The sequence below is a fragment of the Dysidea avara genome, chromosome 1 (assembly GCF_963678975.1).
Source record: "Dysidea avara chromosome 1, odDysAvar1.4, whole genome shotgun sequence".
Lineage (NCBI taxonomy): Eukaryota > Metazoa > Porifera > Demospongiae > Dictyoceratida > Dysideidae > Dysidea > Dysidea avara.
The window spans coordinates 36029636-36050125 of NC_089272.1; the positions used below are offsets into that span (position 1 = coordinate 36029636).

The 20490-nt window shown below is 39.3% G+C and overlaps 1 long non-coding RNA gene across 1 annotated transcript; it reads left to right on the top strand.

Moving 5' to 3' along the window:
* Positions 1 to 1921: 1921 nt before the first annotated feature.
* LOC136263336 (uncharacterized) lies at positions 1922 to 17023 on the top strand. Its single transcript, XR_010704569.1, has 3 exons — positions 1922 to 2016; positions 13886 to 13961; positions 16499 to 17023. It is a non-coding gene; the product is annotated as an uncharacterized lncRNA (long non-coding RNA).
* Positions 17024 to 20490: the final 3467 nt, after the last annotated feature.

The window sequence follows — 20490 nt, forward strand, 5'->3', positions numbered from 1 at the left end:
TATTATATTTATGGATTAGAGTTTGTGCACATACAATTATAACCACAATAATGATTACAAAACAAAGGTACAATATTACGATACTAAACATGTACTGTACATACAACATAGCAAGTCAATCATCAAGTTGTGTGTATCTACAGTATTCTGAATCAGCTTGCAGCTAACCATCAGCTTTATTCAATTAAACCAAACTACATACCAAACACCATTGTATTCACTCAATTGAACTACAATGCTCACTTCATACTTTACATCTATTCGGCAGTGCACAACATGCTGTATATGGCTTCTGGTACAATGGCACAGATGCAGTTCTGTGATCACATTGTGTTCAACTTTCTAAAACATAACCTTATAGTCTAGTAATTTTTCTTTAGAAGTAAAAGCTGCAGCATACCTTACAATGGTACACCCTTCTATGGAATATTCAGCAGCTGTCTGAGATACCCACTATGTCGGAAACATCCAACAGCTAGAAAAAGTGCAATGCAGAGCTGCAAGATGGGTACTAATTTATTATGTTCTGTTTCACCTATGTATATTTTTATGTTAGAGCGTTTAGGTTGGGATAATAGGACGTAGACTACAAACACTTAATGACTATCCACTTAACACTCCACATTTTACTATCTCCCCTCAGCAAGAAATACCAGACAGTACCACCCTTTACATTACATTGTACTATGTCTGTCTACTTCTGCATAGCTATCAGCAGAGCCTTTATTCAAGAACGATAAATGAATGGAATCATAATGGCTAATTGAAATCGACAATTTTAATTTAACCCAACAAACACTCCTATAGAATTTAACAAATACTACTGTACCTGTTGTGCATGTCAATCATGATCAGTTGTCAGTCATGCAAAAATTTTGAATGGTACTTGCATGAAAACCAACCATTGATAGGCTTCTAGATTCTTTTCAAATTTTTACAAAGGCTGTTTTTCACGTGATATCACCAGTGGAATGAATTGTAACTGACAACTATCTTGCAATCTAATGTTACAGTATCTGTAAATTCTAATAATTATATATTTCCCTGGGCATATCAACTATATATGTATTTAGTAAGCTTTCCGCTGCTCAGAATCATCAAATAAATTAATGTTGAATTGCCTAGTGACTTTGCTACACTGTATACCTACACTGACCTACAGTGTAGTCTACATACATGCATCATGTTATATATTATAGTGAAATCACATGATGAAATAAAGAATAGTGAAAATTTTGGTGAACCGATTCCTATTATAAACCCACTACCATGGTTCATGATAGCCAGGCTTTTAAAATTATCTGCTTTCCATCCACTGCTTGCATCTATGATAGTTCTATCAGCACTAAAATGTTCCATTGTTTATTATGTATGCAGACATGCCAACTCTCACGCATTAGGCGTGAGTCTCACTCTTTGGCTAGTAATCTCACGTTCATGCCTATACCCTCTGTTTCTCACTCTTTCAGCTTAGTTCTCACACCTGATCTGCTTCATAATTAGCTCTGTGCTTAAAATTGGACAGACCAGTGCCTATTTTTGTACTTTGAGCATGTAGCGACCTTTTTTATTTATTTATTTTTTTGGTCTTCACTACCAAAAATCACTTGAGTCTGGTCTACATTCCTGGTAGTGTCTGAGGTCTCACTCCTAAAATTGTTCAGAGGTTGGCATCTCTGTGTATGCTTCCATTATTTCCGTTTTTTCTTGCATACTATACAGCCTTAATAAAATAAAAAACGATCTTGTACTGTAAGTCTCTCAGTATTCATGAGGCAATGACAGCCGATTAATTTTGCGGTTAATTCAATTACTTTATGGCGGTGGCGAGGGTCCCATGTGATTACATCATGGATTGTTGTGGTTACATCATGGATTGTTGTGGTTGGAGGTGTTTTCCCAAAAATAGTACCGGCCTTGATGTCACAGCGTCAGCAAGATTGGTACACGCAGCGCCAGTGATATCTCTGCCTAATCTGTTGAAGCCAAACAAGAGCCGTATCAATCTGAAGCCAGGTAACAGACATTCGTAAATAAGTGATAATCTAAGACTGTAAAGTGCGGTATGTACTGTACGTAGTGGGGCCATAGTCTCGCATGGCCAGATCGCTTTTTTCTCTTTGTCATTGGGTAGGGAGAAAAAAGGGTCTGGAACAGTTCCTTGCGTCAATCAATTACAAGCGCGTATTTTAAAACCTATCAGTAGGCATTCCAGACTGATCTTAAAATTTTGGAAAAACGGGCTTTTTATGTGCTCAATAGATAGAGTATTGATTGCTGATCTCAGAAATATATAGTTTTTTGGGTTGGAATTAGCTACTTTGGCATGCACAGTGCTTAAAAACTGAAAAAAGGTACATTTTTTCTCCAGGGCTCCCCATACATTTTACAGGGGAAAATGGCACAATTGAATCAGGAAGCCATCTAGCAATCTGGACTATCTTGAAACTGCAGTTGCTTCTAGCTGCAAGTTTGTACATGTAATGAGAGTAACTTCAGGTCTTATTGGATCTCAGCGATCTTTGTATGCTTTGTGGTGAGCAAATATGTTTCACCTACTGCACACTTCTCCATACAATGGTGTATGCCCATAGGCAAGCGGCTATCTCAAGTTGGTAAAAACATCAAGTTAACAACTTATAAAGGTAAACAACTAAAGTGGAGGTGCCACAATGATGCAACAATACCTAAGGTGGAGTTGTGGTTTCAATTATGGCATTGTTATGCCGACTTTGAAGTGGTTTATACTTTTGAGCTGATGACACAACCATCAGAAAATTGCTCTGGAGCTGAAAATCGCTAACCCGAGCGAAGTAACTACGCACTTTAGAGTAAGCACCAGTGACTACCTTCCACCCGACCATACGTTTTTTAAAGTTTTAAAGTATTCTACATACATTACAAGGCTTGAAAAGATTACAAAACAACACAAAACTTACTTATATGTAACGCGCACGATAAAACTAAGATTTTCATGATGATCAGCATGTGGACAAACCCCACAGCGATTTTCACCCTCATTGGAGCTCGGACGACGGAGCAATCCCAAGTTGAACACGAGTTGTCATTTTGTGCCAGGGTTCTATTGGGGAATATACGGAGAATTTTTTTATTAAAAAATCTCGGATATTGGAATGCCTACTATCAGCTTCTAAAGCTGCCTTTGAGGCGATAATAGATTGAATCGATTGTTAGTTGTTTAGATAAGCTAAGTCTTTGTTTATTGTTGTACTGCGGCATTCTTGTTACAATGGAGTTTAAGCGCATGGGTTGCATTCTTGTGACGTAGCCTCGTGACGTGTTAAGACGATTGTGGGATTCGAACTGTTCCAGACCCTTTTTTCTCCCAACCCAATGACAAAGAGAAAAAAGCGGTCTGGCCACGCGAGACTAGTGGGGCCAGTAGCTACACTTAAATTTATTAAACTCAGTGCTCCGGCAAGAGCAAGGCGGGGCAAAATTAATGTGAAAGTGGGACCCTACACCCATATATTATCAGGCCCTCTATGATCTCTGGTTTGTATTTGTATTTGTAATTTATACGACAGGGAAGACAGCATCAGCCAATAGAGGCTGTTCTTCAGCTGTGCCCTGTGACAAAATACATACAATAAGTTACAGTATGAGCACACACATAACCACTCCTGGAGAATTTGGTCATTAATGGTACAGTAGAACAATATACACTGTAACAACCATTCCTTAGACCCTCTCAATAAAGGTCATCTCTGTAGAAGCCACTTAAAATAATTGTATGCATGCATTTAGTATTATACTTTATAGATGCCAAAACAACATACACATGATCTAAGAGTATATGCTCTGTACCAGTCATCTTTACCACTGGGAGTTATTTTCTTGATTTAATGCTGCTTATGTTTCCTCAAAATGTATCATACAGTACAATAGTACTGTATAGTAGGGACCACAAAGGAGTAGGTGTGGCCCATGGGATAACATCTGTTCACCTAAAAACCAGCCTCAATTTTCCCTGACGACGATGAGGCACTATTGGTTAGGTCCAAACAAGTTTTCAGATCGACCCGAAACACTTTCAACAAGTTGCTACAGAATTTATTTAAAAAAAATTATTTAACGGAATTTTCTACTGACTGACTGATGCCTTCAGACAAGTGTAACTTGATAATGCCTAAGGCTATGGACTTAATTTTTTCACTGTTCGGCGTTGCTTCAGCCCGACAGGTGCCTTTTGGCATACCGCAGTACGTACGATGCATTCTTCGTGGACTTACCAGTGTCCTCCATTGTGTCCCATTCATCTTTGCTGACAGTGAAAAGTGCCGACTTGGCGGTAGCACGTGATGGCTTCCCTACATAATGGAAATCATCCGTATTGTTCATAGTGGGTATTTTGATAGCAGAGGTGCTTTTCAAACAGTTCTTGATTTGTACTACTGTGTAACGGGTTGAACATAGCCGACAAAGAAGCGTAATGGATACTTCACTTTTCAGACGATAATTGATATAGACTAACTGGGACGTGTGTGGCACCATTTCTTTCTTTCAGTATGTGTGGGAGAGGTGCTTTTCAAACAGTTCTTGATTCGAAATGCTGTGTAATGCATTGAACATAGCTGACAACGAAGCGTAATGGATACTTTACTTTTCAGACGATAATGATACGATAATGATGCGGTGCCATTTCAGATGCGGTATGCGTGAGTTCACCAGTCATAATAATTATTTACAAAAAAAGTTAACAAACAAGTACACAACTAGAGGGGAATTAGTAAAACGCGGAATACGGAATAACGGAATTGCGGAATAACGAAATAAGCAAAACTTATCTTTTGCAGATTGTACAAGTAGTTATATGCTCTATAGTAATTATACTTTATTTGCCTTGTCACAGCTCTGCATGGCTCACCACGGCGATGGATAGAACAGCAGGTGGCGAGCATTAAATGGGACGAGCACACAACCAATCACCCTAGAATGATTTATCTTCGCTAACTATACTTACCTACACTCTTGATTCAAACCTGAAGAGTTTTGAAATCCATTTAAAGACACACAACCACTGGACTTCCCTATTGAACTCTAGTGTGACTCCTCGGTCGTATGCACATGAAGGGCAGTTAGTTTAACCTAAGAATAGATCTAGGTCTTGACGTTTTGTAGCTATATCAACTAAGGAGTATAGGTAAGTAAGTTTAGCGAAGCTGGTAGATCGTTCTAGGGTTATTGATTGTGTGCTTGCTCGTCCCATTTGCTCGCCCAGCTGCTGTTTAACTATCCATCACCGTGGCGTGCCATGCAGAGCTGTTGCAAGGTGTAAATAAAGTATGATTGCTATAGAGCATGTAACTATTTGTACAATCTGCAAAAGATACGTTTTGCTTATTTCGTTATTCCGCAATTCCGTTATTCCGTATTCTGCGTTTTACTAACTCCCCAACTAGAGTAGGGACCATAACACATCAATAAAAAGTACTGAAACAAGCTGGAGTAGCGCACAATATTAAATCACAGTAAAACAATAAAAAGTGTTATATCCCTACTGTGCTTGAGATACCATAATGAAAATGCACAGTAGGGATATAACACCTCTTATATTGTTTTACTGTGATTTAATATCGTGCACTACTCCAGCTTGTTTCAGTACTTTTTATCGATGTGCTATGGTCCCTACTCTAGTTGAAAATTCCAAATTTTTCTGTGCATGTACTTGTACCATTAATAGTATGCTAATAATAGTCTACGTATTTTGCAACACAAGTAGCTAGCTATGTACATGTAATCTGCATGTTAGATGCACTACTTTGGTAGTTATACATGTAGTAGAGCAGCTAAGCAACCAATTCATTCCCTTTGTGATAAAAGCACCAAATTGGAAGTTGAGTATGGTACACTAAATGTATCTCATACTGGTATAGTAGACTACAGCTGCTGCTACTTTTGCTACTGCTGCCGCTGCTGCCGCCGCTGCTGCTGCTGCTGCTGCTGCTACTGCTGCTGCTGCTACTGCTGTTGCTGTTGCTGCTGTGCATACAGTTTTTTTTTTATGGGAAAGTACATGTATAGCTACCTATATTGTTAAATTTGCTGTTGTAACTTGTAAGCTGCGCTAATCTCACATTAACAAAAATTGTCTTTAATTTTGTCAGGGCCGTAGCCAGATTTTTATCTGGGTAGGTTCTTTAGATGTAAAGGTGGACCTTTTGTGTAGTGTAGCTTGGGATTCTGGGGGAATGCCACCAGGAATATTTTTGAAAATACAGGCTAAAAAGACTTAAAAGCTGAATTTGGTGACATTTCAGGCACTAAAATTGTAGGTTAGACTTTTGCTACTGAAATGTTGGACTTCATTAATGCTGAAATAGTGGACTTTTGAAAAGTGGACCTTTTTTTTACTGAAAATGTCGACCTTTTCACTCAAATTGTGGACCTTTTTTACTGAAACTGTGTCTTCAAGAGGGGGGTTCTTCAGAACTCCCCCCCTGCCTACTGGTCTGCAATCTTACCAGGAGCCATAGCGCTCAATCTTTTAAATAAAAACTGGGTGCTTATGAACTCCTGACATTACACAAAAGGTTTTGCCTAAAAGGTATTTAGGTAATAGTTATACCACGGCTGTGAGGGATTTTGCTGATATATACACCTGAAGCACAAGGACCACTGGCCTGAGAGCTAAGGCTATCAGCAAAACCCTATGCAGTTGTGGTATAAGTGATATAAATATATCAAGACACATGGTAGTGTGCTGTGTGGCCAAGAAAGCCAGCGACCACACCGTGAGCATATTAACAGGAAGAAAGAGAACAGCTTTTTCATGTGTGTATAGCTCCATGGCCCCTTCTCCAAAGCACACCATTTTTGCATTATAGTTGTCCCCCCGGTAGGGTATGCCACACAACAAATTTGATTAAATGCGCAACAGCCATTTGCGAGATATGGGCGTTCAAAATTTCATTTTAATTTCTTCGTTTTTTCTTCTTATCTTATGCTGTACGGGGGGGGGGGGCTTTGATTTCTTTTTCCATGCTTTGCAAAAATTGCTATAAAATGCTAACGTGTAATTCGATTGCCTCAATCTTTGGCACAAAGGAAGAGCATGTAACAGTGGATTCACGTACCATGTTTGTTGTGAATCTGAGGAATATTTAAGGAGTTATGAGCATTTATTCATGTAAAAAATTTAACTTCTGTCACGGCTACAGGGTAAACCGAGTATAGAAATAACTTGAAGATTAATGTGTAGATAGGCTGATCATCGTAGCAGTGCCTTTTGATAGTTTGAATAGCAATAGAGTTTCAGTGACAAAGTTATAAAGCAAAACCAAGCAAGTGTAAAATCGCGGGATCGAGATACTCTAGTATAGCAGTTACCACAGGGTAAAAAAGGTGTGCAAAAAATGTCAAAAAAAAACTTACCAGAGTTCGAACCAGGGACCTCCATACCTAACACCTACATCCTTAACCACTGAACCACTGCTACCTTGGCTAATCACCTCACTTAATTTCTGCTTTATAAATGAAATTTCTAGTTGAAATCAAGACACACGATAGTGTGTCGTGCGGCCCAAGAAGCCTGCACGCCACACCGTGAGTATATTAACAGGAAGAAAGAAAACGGAATTTTCACACCTATGTAGCTCTGTGATCCCTTATCCGATTGAAACCAAATTTGCTACAGACTTGCCGGCCAGTTATGGGAGTCTACATACCAAATTTGAAGAAAATCGGTACAGCCATTTCCAAGATACGAGCGAACAAAATTTCGTTTTAATTTTTCGTTTTTTTCTTCTACTTCTTCATTTCGCACATTTCGCAAAATCCACCATAAAACACGAATGCGTGCTCCAATCGGGCTGAAATTTGGCACACTTGAAGGGCTCATTAAGGCGGATCTCAGTACCAACTTTGGTAGGAATCCGATGAACATTCACGGAGTTATGACCGATTATGTGCGTAAAATAAGGTCGAAGGTCTGTCACGCCTACAGGGTAAACCACTTGGAAGAATGAGTTGAAAATTGATATGTAGATGGAATAACCATCGTAGGAGTGCCTTTTTGTGGTTTGAAGAGAATCGAGATAAAGACCATGGAGATATGGCACAAAACCCAACCCGTGTCACAATTACGCAATCGATTTTTATGAATAAAAATACTATTAGTTTTCACGCCTACCAGGCAAACCGCTTAGAGCAATGAGCTGAAAATCGGTGTGTAGCTGGAATAATCATCATAGAAAGTCCTTGCAGTAGTACAGAAGAATCGGAGTAGAAACCACTGAGTCATGATTCGAAAGCCAACTACGTGTTGCAAATGCGAGATCGAGATACTGTAATAGAACAGTCACCCTAATAGAGCATTCGGCTACGTTTATAACTTACTCCATCACAGAATTATATTACATTGCAAGTTATTCTGTAGGGAATTCAGCTACAACCAGTTAATCTGATAGACAATTCAGCTACAGGCAAGTCACCCTGTAGAGAGTTCACCTATAAACAAATCACCCTGTAGAGAGATCAGCTAGAAGAAGTCACCTTGTAGAGAGTTCAGCTACAAAGAAACCATCATGTAGAGAGTTCAGCTGAAAAAAATCTCCCTGGAGAGAGTTCAGCTACAAAAAGATCATCCTGTAGAGAGTTCAGCTAGAAGAATTCACCCTATAGAGAGTTCAGCTGCAAATAAATCACCTTGTAGAGAATTCAGCTACAAACAAACCGCCTTGTAGAAAGATCAGCTAGAAGAAGTTACCTTGTAGAGAGTTCAGCTGCAAACAAATCACCCTGTAGAGCGTTTAAATCACCTTGCAGAGAGTTCGGCTGCAAACAGTTCACCCTGTAGAGAGATCAGCTAGAAGAGGTTACCTTGTAGAGCGTTCAGCTACAAAGAAACCATCATGTAGAGAGGTCAGCTGCAAACAAATCACTCTTTGGAGAGATCATCTACAAAAAGATCACCCTGTAGAGAGTTCAGCTAGAAGAAGTCACCTTGTAGAGAGTTCAGCTACAAAGAAACCACCATGTAGAGAGTTCAGCTGCAAACAAATCATCCTGTAGAGAAATCAGCTACAAACAAATTGTTGTGTAGAAAGATCAGCTAGAAGAAGTTACCTTGTAGAGAGTTCAACTACAAAGAAACTATCATGTAGAGAGATCAGCTACAAACAATTCACCCTGTAGAGAGTTCAGCAAGAAGAAGTCACCTTGTAGAGAGTTCAGCTACAAAGAATCCATCATGTAGAGAGTTCAGCTACAAAGAATCCATCATGTAGAGAGTTCAGCTGAAAACAAATCACCCTGTATAGAGATCAGCTAGAAGAAGTTACCTTGTAGAGAGTTCAGCTACAAACAATTCACCCTGTACAGAGATCAGTTTGAAGAAGTTCTTTGTAGAGAGTTCAGCTACAAACAAATCACCATGTAGAGAGATCAGCTAGAATAGGTCACTTGTAGAGAGCTCAGCTACAAACAAATCACCTGTAGAGAGTTCAGCTACAAACAAATCACTTTGTAGAGAGATCAGCTAGAAGAGGTCACTTGTAGAGAGCTCAGCTACAAACAAATCACTCTGTAGAGAGATCAGCTAGAAGAGGTCACTTGTAGAGAGCTCAGCTACAAACAATTCACCCTGTGCAGAGATCAGCTAAAGAAGTTACCTTGCAGAGAGTTCAGCTACAAAGAATCCATCATGTAGAGAGTTCAGCTGCAAACAAATCACCCTGTAGAGAGTTTCAGCTACGAAAAGATCATGCTGTAGATAGTTCAGCTAGAAGAAGTCACCTTGTAGAGACATCAGCTACAAGAAATCACCATGTAGAGAGTTCAGTTGCAACCAAATTACCTTGTGGAGAATTCAGCTGCAAACAAATCGCCCTGTAGAAAGATCAGCTAGAAGAAGTTACTTTTTAGAGAATTCAGCTACAAAGAAACCATCATGTAGAGAGTTCAGCTACAAACAAGTCACTCTGTATAGAGATCAGCTAGAAGAAGTTACCTTGTAAGAGTTCAGCTACAAACAATTCACCGTGTACAGAGATCAGTTTGAAGAAGTTCTTTGTAGAGAGTTCAGCTACAAACAAATCACCCTGTAGAAAGATCAGCTAGAAGAAGTCACCTTGTAGAGAGTTCAATTACAAAGAAGCCACCATGTAGAGAGTTCAGCTACAAACAAATCACTCTGTAGAGAGATCAGCTAGAAGAGGTCACTTGTAGAGAGCTCAGCTACAAACAATTCACCCTGTGCAGAGATCAGCTAAAGAAGTTACCTTGCAGAGAGTTCAGCTGCAAAGAAACCATCATGTAGAGAGTTCAACTATAAACAAATCACCTTGTAGAAAGATCAGCTAGAAGAAGTCACCTTTTAGAGAGTTCAGTTACAAAGAAACCACCATGCAGAGAGTTCAGCTACAAACTAGTGACCCTGTAGAGACATCAGCTAGAAGAAGTTACTTTGTAGAGAGTTCAGCTACAAAGAAACCATCATGTAGAGAGTTCAACTACAAAGAAACAATCATGTAGAGAGATCTGCTACAAACAATTCACCCTGTAGAGAGTTCAGCAAGAAGAAGTCACCTTGTAGAGAGTTCAGTTACAAAGAATCCATCATGTAGAGAGTTCAGCTGCAAACAAATCACCCTGTAGAGAGTTTCAGCTACGAAAAGATCACTCTGTAGAGAGTTCAGCTAGAAGAAGTCACCTTGTAGAGAGCTCAGCTACAAGAAATCACCATGTAGACAGTTCAGTTGCAACCAAATTACCTTGTGGAGAATTCAGCTGCAAACAAATCGCCCTGTAGAAAGATTAGCTAGAAGAAGTTACTTTTTAGAGAATTCAGCTACAAAGAAACCATCATGTAGAGAGTTCGGCTACAAACAAGTCACTCTGTATAGAGATCAGCTAGAAGAAGTCACCTTGTAGAGAGCTCAGCTACAAGAAATCACCATGTAGACAGTTCAGTTGCAACCAAATTACCTTGTGCAGAATTCAGCTGCAAACAAATCGCCCTGTAGAAAGATCAGCTAGAAGAAATTACTTTTTAGAGAATTCAGCTACAAAGAAACCATCATGTAGAGAGTTTGGCTACAAACAAGTCACTCTGTATAGAGATCAGCTAGAAGAAGTTACCTTTGTAGAGAGTTCAGCTACAAACAATTCACCGTGTACAGAGATCAGTTTGAAGAAGTTCTTTGTAGAGAGTTCAGCTGCAAACAAATCACCCTGTAGAAAGATCAGCTAGAAGAAGTCACCTTGTAGAGAGTTCAGTTACAAAGAAACCACCATGTAGAGAGTTCAGCTACAAACAAATCACCTGTAGAGAGTTCAGCTACAAACAAATCACTCTGTAGAGAGATCAGCTAGAAGAGGTCACTTGTAGAGGGCTCAGCTACAAACAAATCACTCTGTAGAGAGATCAGCTAGAAGAGGTCACTTGTAGAGAGCTCAGCTACAAACAATTCACCCTGTGCAGAGATCAACTAAAGAAGTTACCTTGCAGAGAGTTCAGCTGCAAAGAAACCATCATGTAGAGAGTTCAACTATAAACAAATCACCTTGTAGAAAGATCAGCTAGAAGAAGTCACCTTTTAGAGAGTTCAGTTACAAAGAAACCACCATGCAGAGAGTTCAGCTACAAACTAGTGACCCTGTAGAGACATCAGCTAGAAGAAGTTACCTTGTAGAGAGTTCAGCTACAAAGAAACCATGTTGTAGAGAGTTCAGTTGCAAAGAAACCATCATGTAGAGAGTTCAGCTACAAACAAATCGCCCTGTAGAAATATCAGCTACAAGAAGTCACTTTGTAGAGTGTTCAGTTATAAAGAAACCACCGTGTAGAGTGTTCTGTAATAAATATATGTATTATATATATATATATATATATATATATATAATTTGTACATTTACTGATAAAATATTTAAAGTATTTAACATCTACTTCATCTTTTCTTCTTCCTGTGGTAAAGAAAAGAAAATCCCCAAAGCCGGCCTATGGCCGGCTTTGGGGTATACAAACACAAAAAGAAGTGAAATCTAATCAAAAACAGCTAAGCTGTAAAAAAAGGTGCGGCCCCGAAAAGGCCATGGTGAAAAAAGATGTGAAATCCAAGGTGGCGGTCAAGAAATGGCTGTGATGGTAGGTTAATGGTAAAAATTTTAATAACGACAATTCAGATGAATTTTGTGCCAAGACCAAATTCACCTGAATTGTCGTTATTAAAATTTTTACCATTAACCTACCATCACAGCCATTTCTTGGCCGCCACCTTGGATTTCACATCTTTTTTCACCATAGCCTTTTTGGGGCCGCACCTTTTTTTACAGCTTAGCTGTTTTTGATTAGATCTGCTTATAATCAAACATTTGTAATTTCATAGATCTACCAATAGAAGTACTAGATTGTTCTAGAACATTCTATGTATGTTCTATTAGAAGTCCTCAAAAATGTGCACTCTATTAGAGTATTACAAAAATTAATATTGAATTAAATCATGCAGTGAAATACATTTATAAGTCTGTCTTCAATAATCATCATTGTATCTACTTAGAAAAGAAGAAATGTGAGTGAAAACAAACCTCAAAGTCAGCCATAGGCTGGTTTTGGGGCCTAATAAAGTACAAAAAAAGTGAAATCCACACAAAAACAGCCAAGCTGTGAAAAAATGGCGCGGCCTTAAAACTCCTGGGTGAAAAAGTTGTGAAATCAAAGGTGGCGGCCAAGAAATAGCTGCAATGATGTTAAAGCTAAAAAATTTTAATAATGACTTGTGCATTGTTAAATTTATTTGCATTAACATCATTGTAGCCATTTTGTGGCTGCCACCTTTGATTTCACATCTTTTTTCACCCAGGATTTTTAAGACCGCACCATTTTTCACAGCTTGGCTGTTTTTGTGTGGATATATATATATATATAGGCACACTTACTGATAGGTGAATGAACTACAGAGCACTCACCCTGTTCTTTTTATACATCTGTTCAGTATATGATGATCGATAGTGGTTTTAATAACGTGGGCTAATAGCCGTTAGAGCGTTATTCATACGTAGAGTCCGCAATCCAAAAAATCTATTTTTACAAATCAATCCCCTTATCATTGTGGAATGTTCATTGTAGTACCCACTGCCAGATCCACCATGAAACCGGAGGCACGATTGTTGTCTTCACAGAAATACCGTTTTTAGTGTATCTCATGAGATGCAAAATTTATGAGGTTAAACCTCTCCATTTTTAGCCATTAGGGCACTGTTTAGTGCTTTACCAAGAAGTCTGAAGTGAAATTAAATTACGTGAGAGCTTAATTTTCCAGGAATTGCAATGTGTGAGAGGGAAAACCACGTGTGAGACAACAATCTGATGCATGTGTCGCGTGAGAATTGATGTGTCTGTCAACGGCTGAAGTGAAATTAAATTAAGCGAGAGCTTAATTTTCCAGGAAGTGCAATGTGTGAGATAGAAAACCATGTGCGAGGCAACAATCTGATGCATGTGTCTCATACATAATGTGTGAGAGTTGAGGTGTCTGTCAATGGCTGACACGTGGTAGGTAGAAATACGCATCCATGCATTTCCTAAAAGATTATTTTACTGATCATTTGTTGCTTATTATTAGTAACTGTCAACTAGTCAAAACTTAGCAACTAGACTGAGCCTAGCCTAACCTATAAACCCAAACCAATAATTAAACATTCCGTGTTGCTCAATATAATGAGTTAAAACGTAGCATATGGTTGGGCATCAAAAGCCATGAGCAAACCATATTCCCATGATATTGCCTGGACAATGTGTGAGTCAAACCCCAAGTGGCGCCTTTGAATTCCTACGTTAACATGGTATATGTGAATATTTTCTGTATCTTGAAGCTACGTACTCTAATCATATTATTATATGACATTTGCTACTGTATGTATGCAGAGTGCCATGGAGTCATATCCAAGATTACTACTGTTGCTGATTGTAGGAAGTCTAGTGTGGGATTTCAATGCTGCAGGTACACATTATGTATGCAGTACAACATTCAGTACACACTGTACTTCATCTATAGACCCAAACAGCCAAGCTGTGGAGAAAGAATGTGGTCTTCTTAGCTAGTATAATAATTTAATGGGAAGGGCATACCTGACTGTTTTAATGGAGTCAAGAGTAGCGGTACTGCTTTATTAGAAATTTGACTATTTTATTGACTATCTCAAACTTTGCAGTACTAAATACTCTTCAATGAATGCAGTGTTTTTGTTTTACTGAAGCATCTGCCTCAATGGCCTCAATGTTATGATAGCTTTAAAAATAGTACAAATAATATGAACATCACTGTAGCCATGTACGTACCATGTTTGATATAATAACTCTTTGGCACTAGTCATTATTTTGAAATCTTCCCAGTGTGCTGTGTATAAATATCATTATTTTGCATCTGTACTATAGTATTATTTAATTCATTAGTTAAGGTTAATTTTAGCTTATACTTTTATTGTTCATATACTCAATTGTGACTTTTTTAAAACTTGATTTGTTGAATGTCATTAAGCACAGTATTCAAAATTATTCAGGATCCAGTGCTCCTGAAAATACTGCAATAAAATAAAAACATTCATGGAACTGTTATCTGATACCAAATCTAGTGTAATGTACGTAATTTTAAGGCTCACAGAAGTATGATATTGATTCAGAAGATAAAAGTGAAATTTAATTGGCAAAAAAACAAGGTTTTATGGTCTGCTTGTCTGCCTGACCACACCCCAAAGCCCAGAGACTAAATGGCACATATCATAGCCCCTACTCACTCGGAAAGTAGGGATTAAATCTCCACTATGTGGCTGTAGTTCCCTTGCTTCATTACTTTTAATTTTGATTTTGAATAGATCTAAAATCTATCTATAGCCATGGGATTAAATGTACACTAGTACACCTTCAGGTATAAGTGACTTTCCTTGTTTTGCTAGTTTTTATTTCTATGATCCCTATCCATACTTAAAATTCCAGTCTAATTTTTCTTGTACTTATTTGTTTACTTTTTCTGTAACATATTAATTATGACAGTGCATACACTGCATCCAAGGAAAAAATGGAATCAGACCGAATGCATGCCTTAACTATCAATTACTGATAGGTGAAGTTGCTGTTATGACTTGTTTTCTGCTACGTATATATTTCCATCGTGTTTCACAGTGAAGCACAGTACAAGAAGTACCTGTACTTCTGTAATATTTACAGTCACTAGAAAATATGGATGATTCTTATGATAGTCAGCACAGAGAATCCATTACGTGCTGCCACAAATTAATACCGTGCAAAAGAAATGTTGCACAAAGGAGGACAAAGGTAAAGTCAATGATACATTTATTGTATGTACATACTGTGGTATGCCAAAAGACACCTGTCGTACTGAAGTGATGTCTGTCAGCCAGAAATCAAGCCCACAGCCTTAGTCATTATTGAGTTGCACTTGTCTGTAGGCATTAGTAAGTCAGTCAGTAGAAAATGTTGTAGCAACCTGTTACACTGAAGGCTCTTTGGACTAGATTATACCTAATCAATACAGCCATGAAAGTATTGTGAGACTGTCTTGTGTGAGAAAGTGCAAACCTTTAAGATCCCCTAATTTACAGTTACTGTATTACTATTATACCCACACTCTGAGCCTTTATCTTCAATTCCTCTTGTTGTCTGCTCATCTTCGACCATATAAGGTGTTGATTTTACATGTTATTACTTTTCCCTCCAGGTGCATATCATAGACACCTGTTTATATATGCCACTACAAAAGCAAGTAGATGGCTGCACTTATAATTATTGGTTTAGTACCAAAACAAAGTACCATGATATGATCACACTCATTGTGTGTAAACATATAATGCAAATGATTGCATAAAGCAAACGATTGCATGTTTAGACCCCATGACAATTATAGTAGTGATGTGCAATCCATATCAATATTAATATCAGAATATTGTGATACTGTGGCTGTATCGTGATACCAATACTACGTATGCTCAAGTAATTGTGCAATCACAGAAATGTCTGGTTTTGTGCAATTTAACAGTGTAGCATAGTTGTTTACCAGTTTCCTAGACTCTTTAAACTTGTTATTTTTACAGTGTAGTGGAGTAATAGACAATGGAAATTTATTGGCCTCCCACGCACTTAATATGAAAGCCTGCATTTTCCACTATAACAGTGTAGCTGCATTGCTTACCATTTTCCTGAGCTCTTTCAAGCTTGTTACGTAACAGTACAATGGGCATAAAATTAACATAGTAATAGCTGGTACTTGAATATGAAAATTTATTAGGCGCCCACACATTTAATAGCATTTAAGGTACTTAAATAAATCTACCATATCATGTATTGTATCAGTAACTACAGAGCTGTTAGATACAGGTACACTCTTTCAGGCATATCGCACATCACTAGATTATAGATATTTAAATCATTAAGCATGGAGTTTGTATTCAAATATATTTAATGACATAATAGTATTGTTTTATATGTGTGGTGCAATATTGACATAGTTTTTTATGATTGCAGTAACACTGAGTCAATGGCAACTGGATGTGAACACAGGAACCTTAACTTTAGAAATCCAAGGAACTTTGCTAATTAACATTACCAACTTGGATTGCTCACAAATTACAATTGCTAATGGAAATCCTTATAAACGTGTCTATAACCTTAGTGGATGCCACAACCAACAATTGCTAACAATGGTTAGTGTACAATTCAGTCTAACTGATTCAGATTTTCAAAACATAAAGATTATTCCAAATATGGCCACTGGTAATTGTAGTATCTGGACACGTGCACTCTCTATGATGTAATACATTATGCTGTAATGTATGCGTGCATGTACATATGTGACCCGGCCTGCGATAATAGGGCATGTGGGCACATGATTTTTGCCTACTTTTTCACACTTTCATCACTCATAATGTCTTGTACCATTATGCTATGGCATTACCATTTTCAGCTCTTAATAAGCATTTAATTGGCATCATGGTGCAAGTTACAGAATGCAAATATACTATTCCAGTACTGAGATATGACCTGTAGAGTGATGGGGTGTAGCTTGTGCCCACGTGCCCTATTTTCGCAGGCGACCAGGCCTGCGATAATAGGGCATGTGGGCACATGATTTTTGCCTACTTTTTCACACTTTCATCACTCATAATGTTTTGTACCATTATGCTATGACATTGCAATTTTTGGCTCTTAGTAAGCATTTAACTGGCATCATGATGCAGGTTACAGAATGGAAATATACTTTTCCAGTACTGAGATATGACCTGTAGAGTGATGGGGTGTAGTTTGTGCCCACATGCCCTGTTTTCGCAGGCCCGGTTGTGTGTTGTAGTGCTATTATTATTGATTCTAATGATCTAATAATCCCGACACTACATTGGCGACGAGAATGGCTACAGCTCCACCGATTAATACTTTTGATTCACGTACGGATGATTGGAATTCGTGGAGCAGACGCTTCGAACAGTGGCTTACACTTAGTCCCTACGCTACGGGTGAAGGCTCTGAGGCCAAGCAACGTGCAGCCCTCTGCACATATATTGACTCCTCTACTTTCAAACTACTCTGCAGTTTGTGTGCCCCTAAGAAGCCAGAAGAACTCACATTTGCTCAGTTGAAGGCTAAGCTCGACGGACAATACGGCACCAAAAAGTTAGTCTTGGCTGAACGCTATCGGTTCTACAACTACAAGCAACAAGAAGGGCAGTCGCTGGTAAATTACATTGCTGAACTACGGCGTCTGGCAGCCACTTGTGATTGGACAGAAGTCCAATTGGCCGACAACATCCACGATAAGTTCGTGATGGGCCTGCGAAATGAACGCTTACTCCAGCAATTAATTGTTGGCTCAAGATCACAAGAAGCCACTAGAAGAGTTGTTAGAGCTAGCTCGCACCTTTGAAGCGGCCGAGCATGAATCGCTCAAACGTGCCGACAACGACAAGAAGGAAACGGACGCCGGCACAGTGGCAGCAACCGGGAAGCAACCACGGACCGTTAAACCCCAGAACTCTCTTCGTACTAAGAGCCAGCGAACTGCTAATACTAAGGGTCCAAGCTCTCAGCCGCCAACCTCCAAGCCATGTGCCAGTTGTGGAGGAGCACACTTAAGAAGCACCTCCTGCCGTTTTCGAAATGTTACATGTAGACACTGTGGTAAGATTGGCCATATTGCCAAAGTGTGCCGCTCCACAGCAGCAGTACAAGAAATAATACCAGAACAAGAAATAATACCAGAACAGTCACTGGACTCAGCAGTCATTACCGTTAACAAAACAGCGGATAGTGATGACAAACATATTCCCCCAGTGTTTCAAACTGTTTACTTACCAGAACTGGATAAACGTCTTCGTCTAGTAATAGACACTGCTTCTCCACTCACGTTCATTAACACAAAAACCTGGGCAGACCTTCATCAACCCAAACTGGAGGCTACATCAAAAGTGCTTGGAGCTTTTGAGGGTCAACCTATCCACCCTATTGGATATTTTCAGACAACAGTTCAACGCCAAGATGACCCTACCATATCCTCACTGCTGAAAATCTATGTCACTCAATGTGGCATTAATCTAATTGGCAGGGATGGACAAGTTAAACTTAACATCACTATTCACCCTGAGCAATTTGTCACAGCAGTTACCACACCCAGTACCACTTTACAGGAAATTATCACAATGAATGAAGCCCTGTTCAAACCACAACTTGGATGTTGCACCACATTTAATGCTACTTTGACTCTCCGTGAAGGCACTCAGCCTAAATATTGCAAAGTGAGAAAACTACCTTTTGCTCTAAAACCAGTTGTAGGAGCAGAGTTGGACAGACTAGAAAAACAACAAGTGTTAGAGAAAGTCTCTCACTCAGACTGGGCTACCCCCCTTGTGGTTGTCAGGAAGCCAGGTGGCAAAGTTAGATTATGTGGTGACTTCAAAGTCACCCTAAATCCAGCCCTGAAGAATGATATCTACCCATTCCCACTTCCAGAGGAACTCTTTCAAAAACTGAATGGTGGGCACAAGTTTTCTAAATTAGACCTGGCTGAAGCTTATCTGCAAGTACCATTGGAGGAGGCATCATCAGAACTGACAGTTATCAATACTCACCAAGGCTTATACAGATACAAACGCCTTCCCTTTGGTCTCAGTTGTGCACCTGCCCTGTTCCAGAAACTAATTGAGCAACTTGTGGGTGACATACCAGGTGTGGCTTGCTATTTGGATGACATAGTAGTGACAGGATGCTCTGAACAGGATCATCTGAACCACCTTAGGCTAGTAATGGAGAAGCTGAACACTGCTGGTCTCCGCCTGAAACTAGAGAAGTGTCATTTCTTTCAAGAGAGTGTAACTTACTTGGGCCATGTCTTAGACAAAGCAGGCATTCAACCACACCCAGATAAGATCAAAGCAATTACTGCCATGCCATGTCCACAGAACCAAGGAGAACTCCGATCTTTTCTAGGCATGGTGAACTACTATGATCGATTCATACCAGGGTTAGCAACCAATTGTGCTTGTCTTAATGATCTTTTACAGAAACACAAAAAGTGGCAGTGGTCCAGTGAGCATACCAAGGCAATGGAATCAATTAAGAAATTGTTGACATCAGCTGATGCACTGGCACATTACGACCCATCACTACCTCTCAGTCTTGCATGTGATGCCAGCCCAGTGGGCATAGGAGCAGTGATTTTTCATACTTACCCTGATGGTAAAGAGAAACCTGTGGCATATGCGTCACGTAAACTGACCTCGGCTGAACAAAACTATGCACAAATCCAAAAGGAAGCCTTGGGAATAGTATTTGGAGTCCAGAAGTTCAGACAGTACTTGCTCGGTCGTAAGTTTCAATTGATTACCGATCATAAACCACTTGTCACTATTTTTCATCCTCAGAAAGGTATCCCAGAGATGACAGCCAGCCGTTTACAGAGATGGGCCATTATCCTCTCAGCCTATGACTACGAAGTTAGGTACCAACCATCTGCCCAGCATGGCAATGCTGATGGGTTGTCTCGCCTGCCATTACAAGAGGTACAGCCTCCACAAGCTGACGAAGCCGAAATTGTTTGTGCTCTGGAAGAACAACAGTTTCAGGCACTTCCAATTCGTGAGACTGACGTTAAGGCAGCTACAGCGAGGGACCCAGTGCTATCACAAGTCTACAGTTTTTGTGCTAGAGGATGGCCAACCACTTCACACTCTTTGGACAAGAAGCTAATTCCATTTTTCAACAAACGTTTACAGCTCACAACTCACAATGGTTGTCTACTTTGGGGCCTTCGAGTGGTAATTCCTTCACGACATCAGAGGTCAATCCTAGAATTGTTACATGAGGGCCATCCAGGGATGTCTAGAATGAAGTCACTTGCTCGACTACATGTTTGGTGGCCATCCTTGGACACTGATATTGAGTCCCATGTCAAGTCTTGTGTGAATTGTGCTGAGACAGCTAAAGATCCCACAAAAGTACCATTGCATCAATGGGATTTTCCAGCCAAA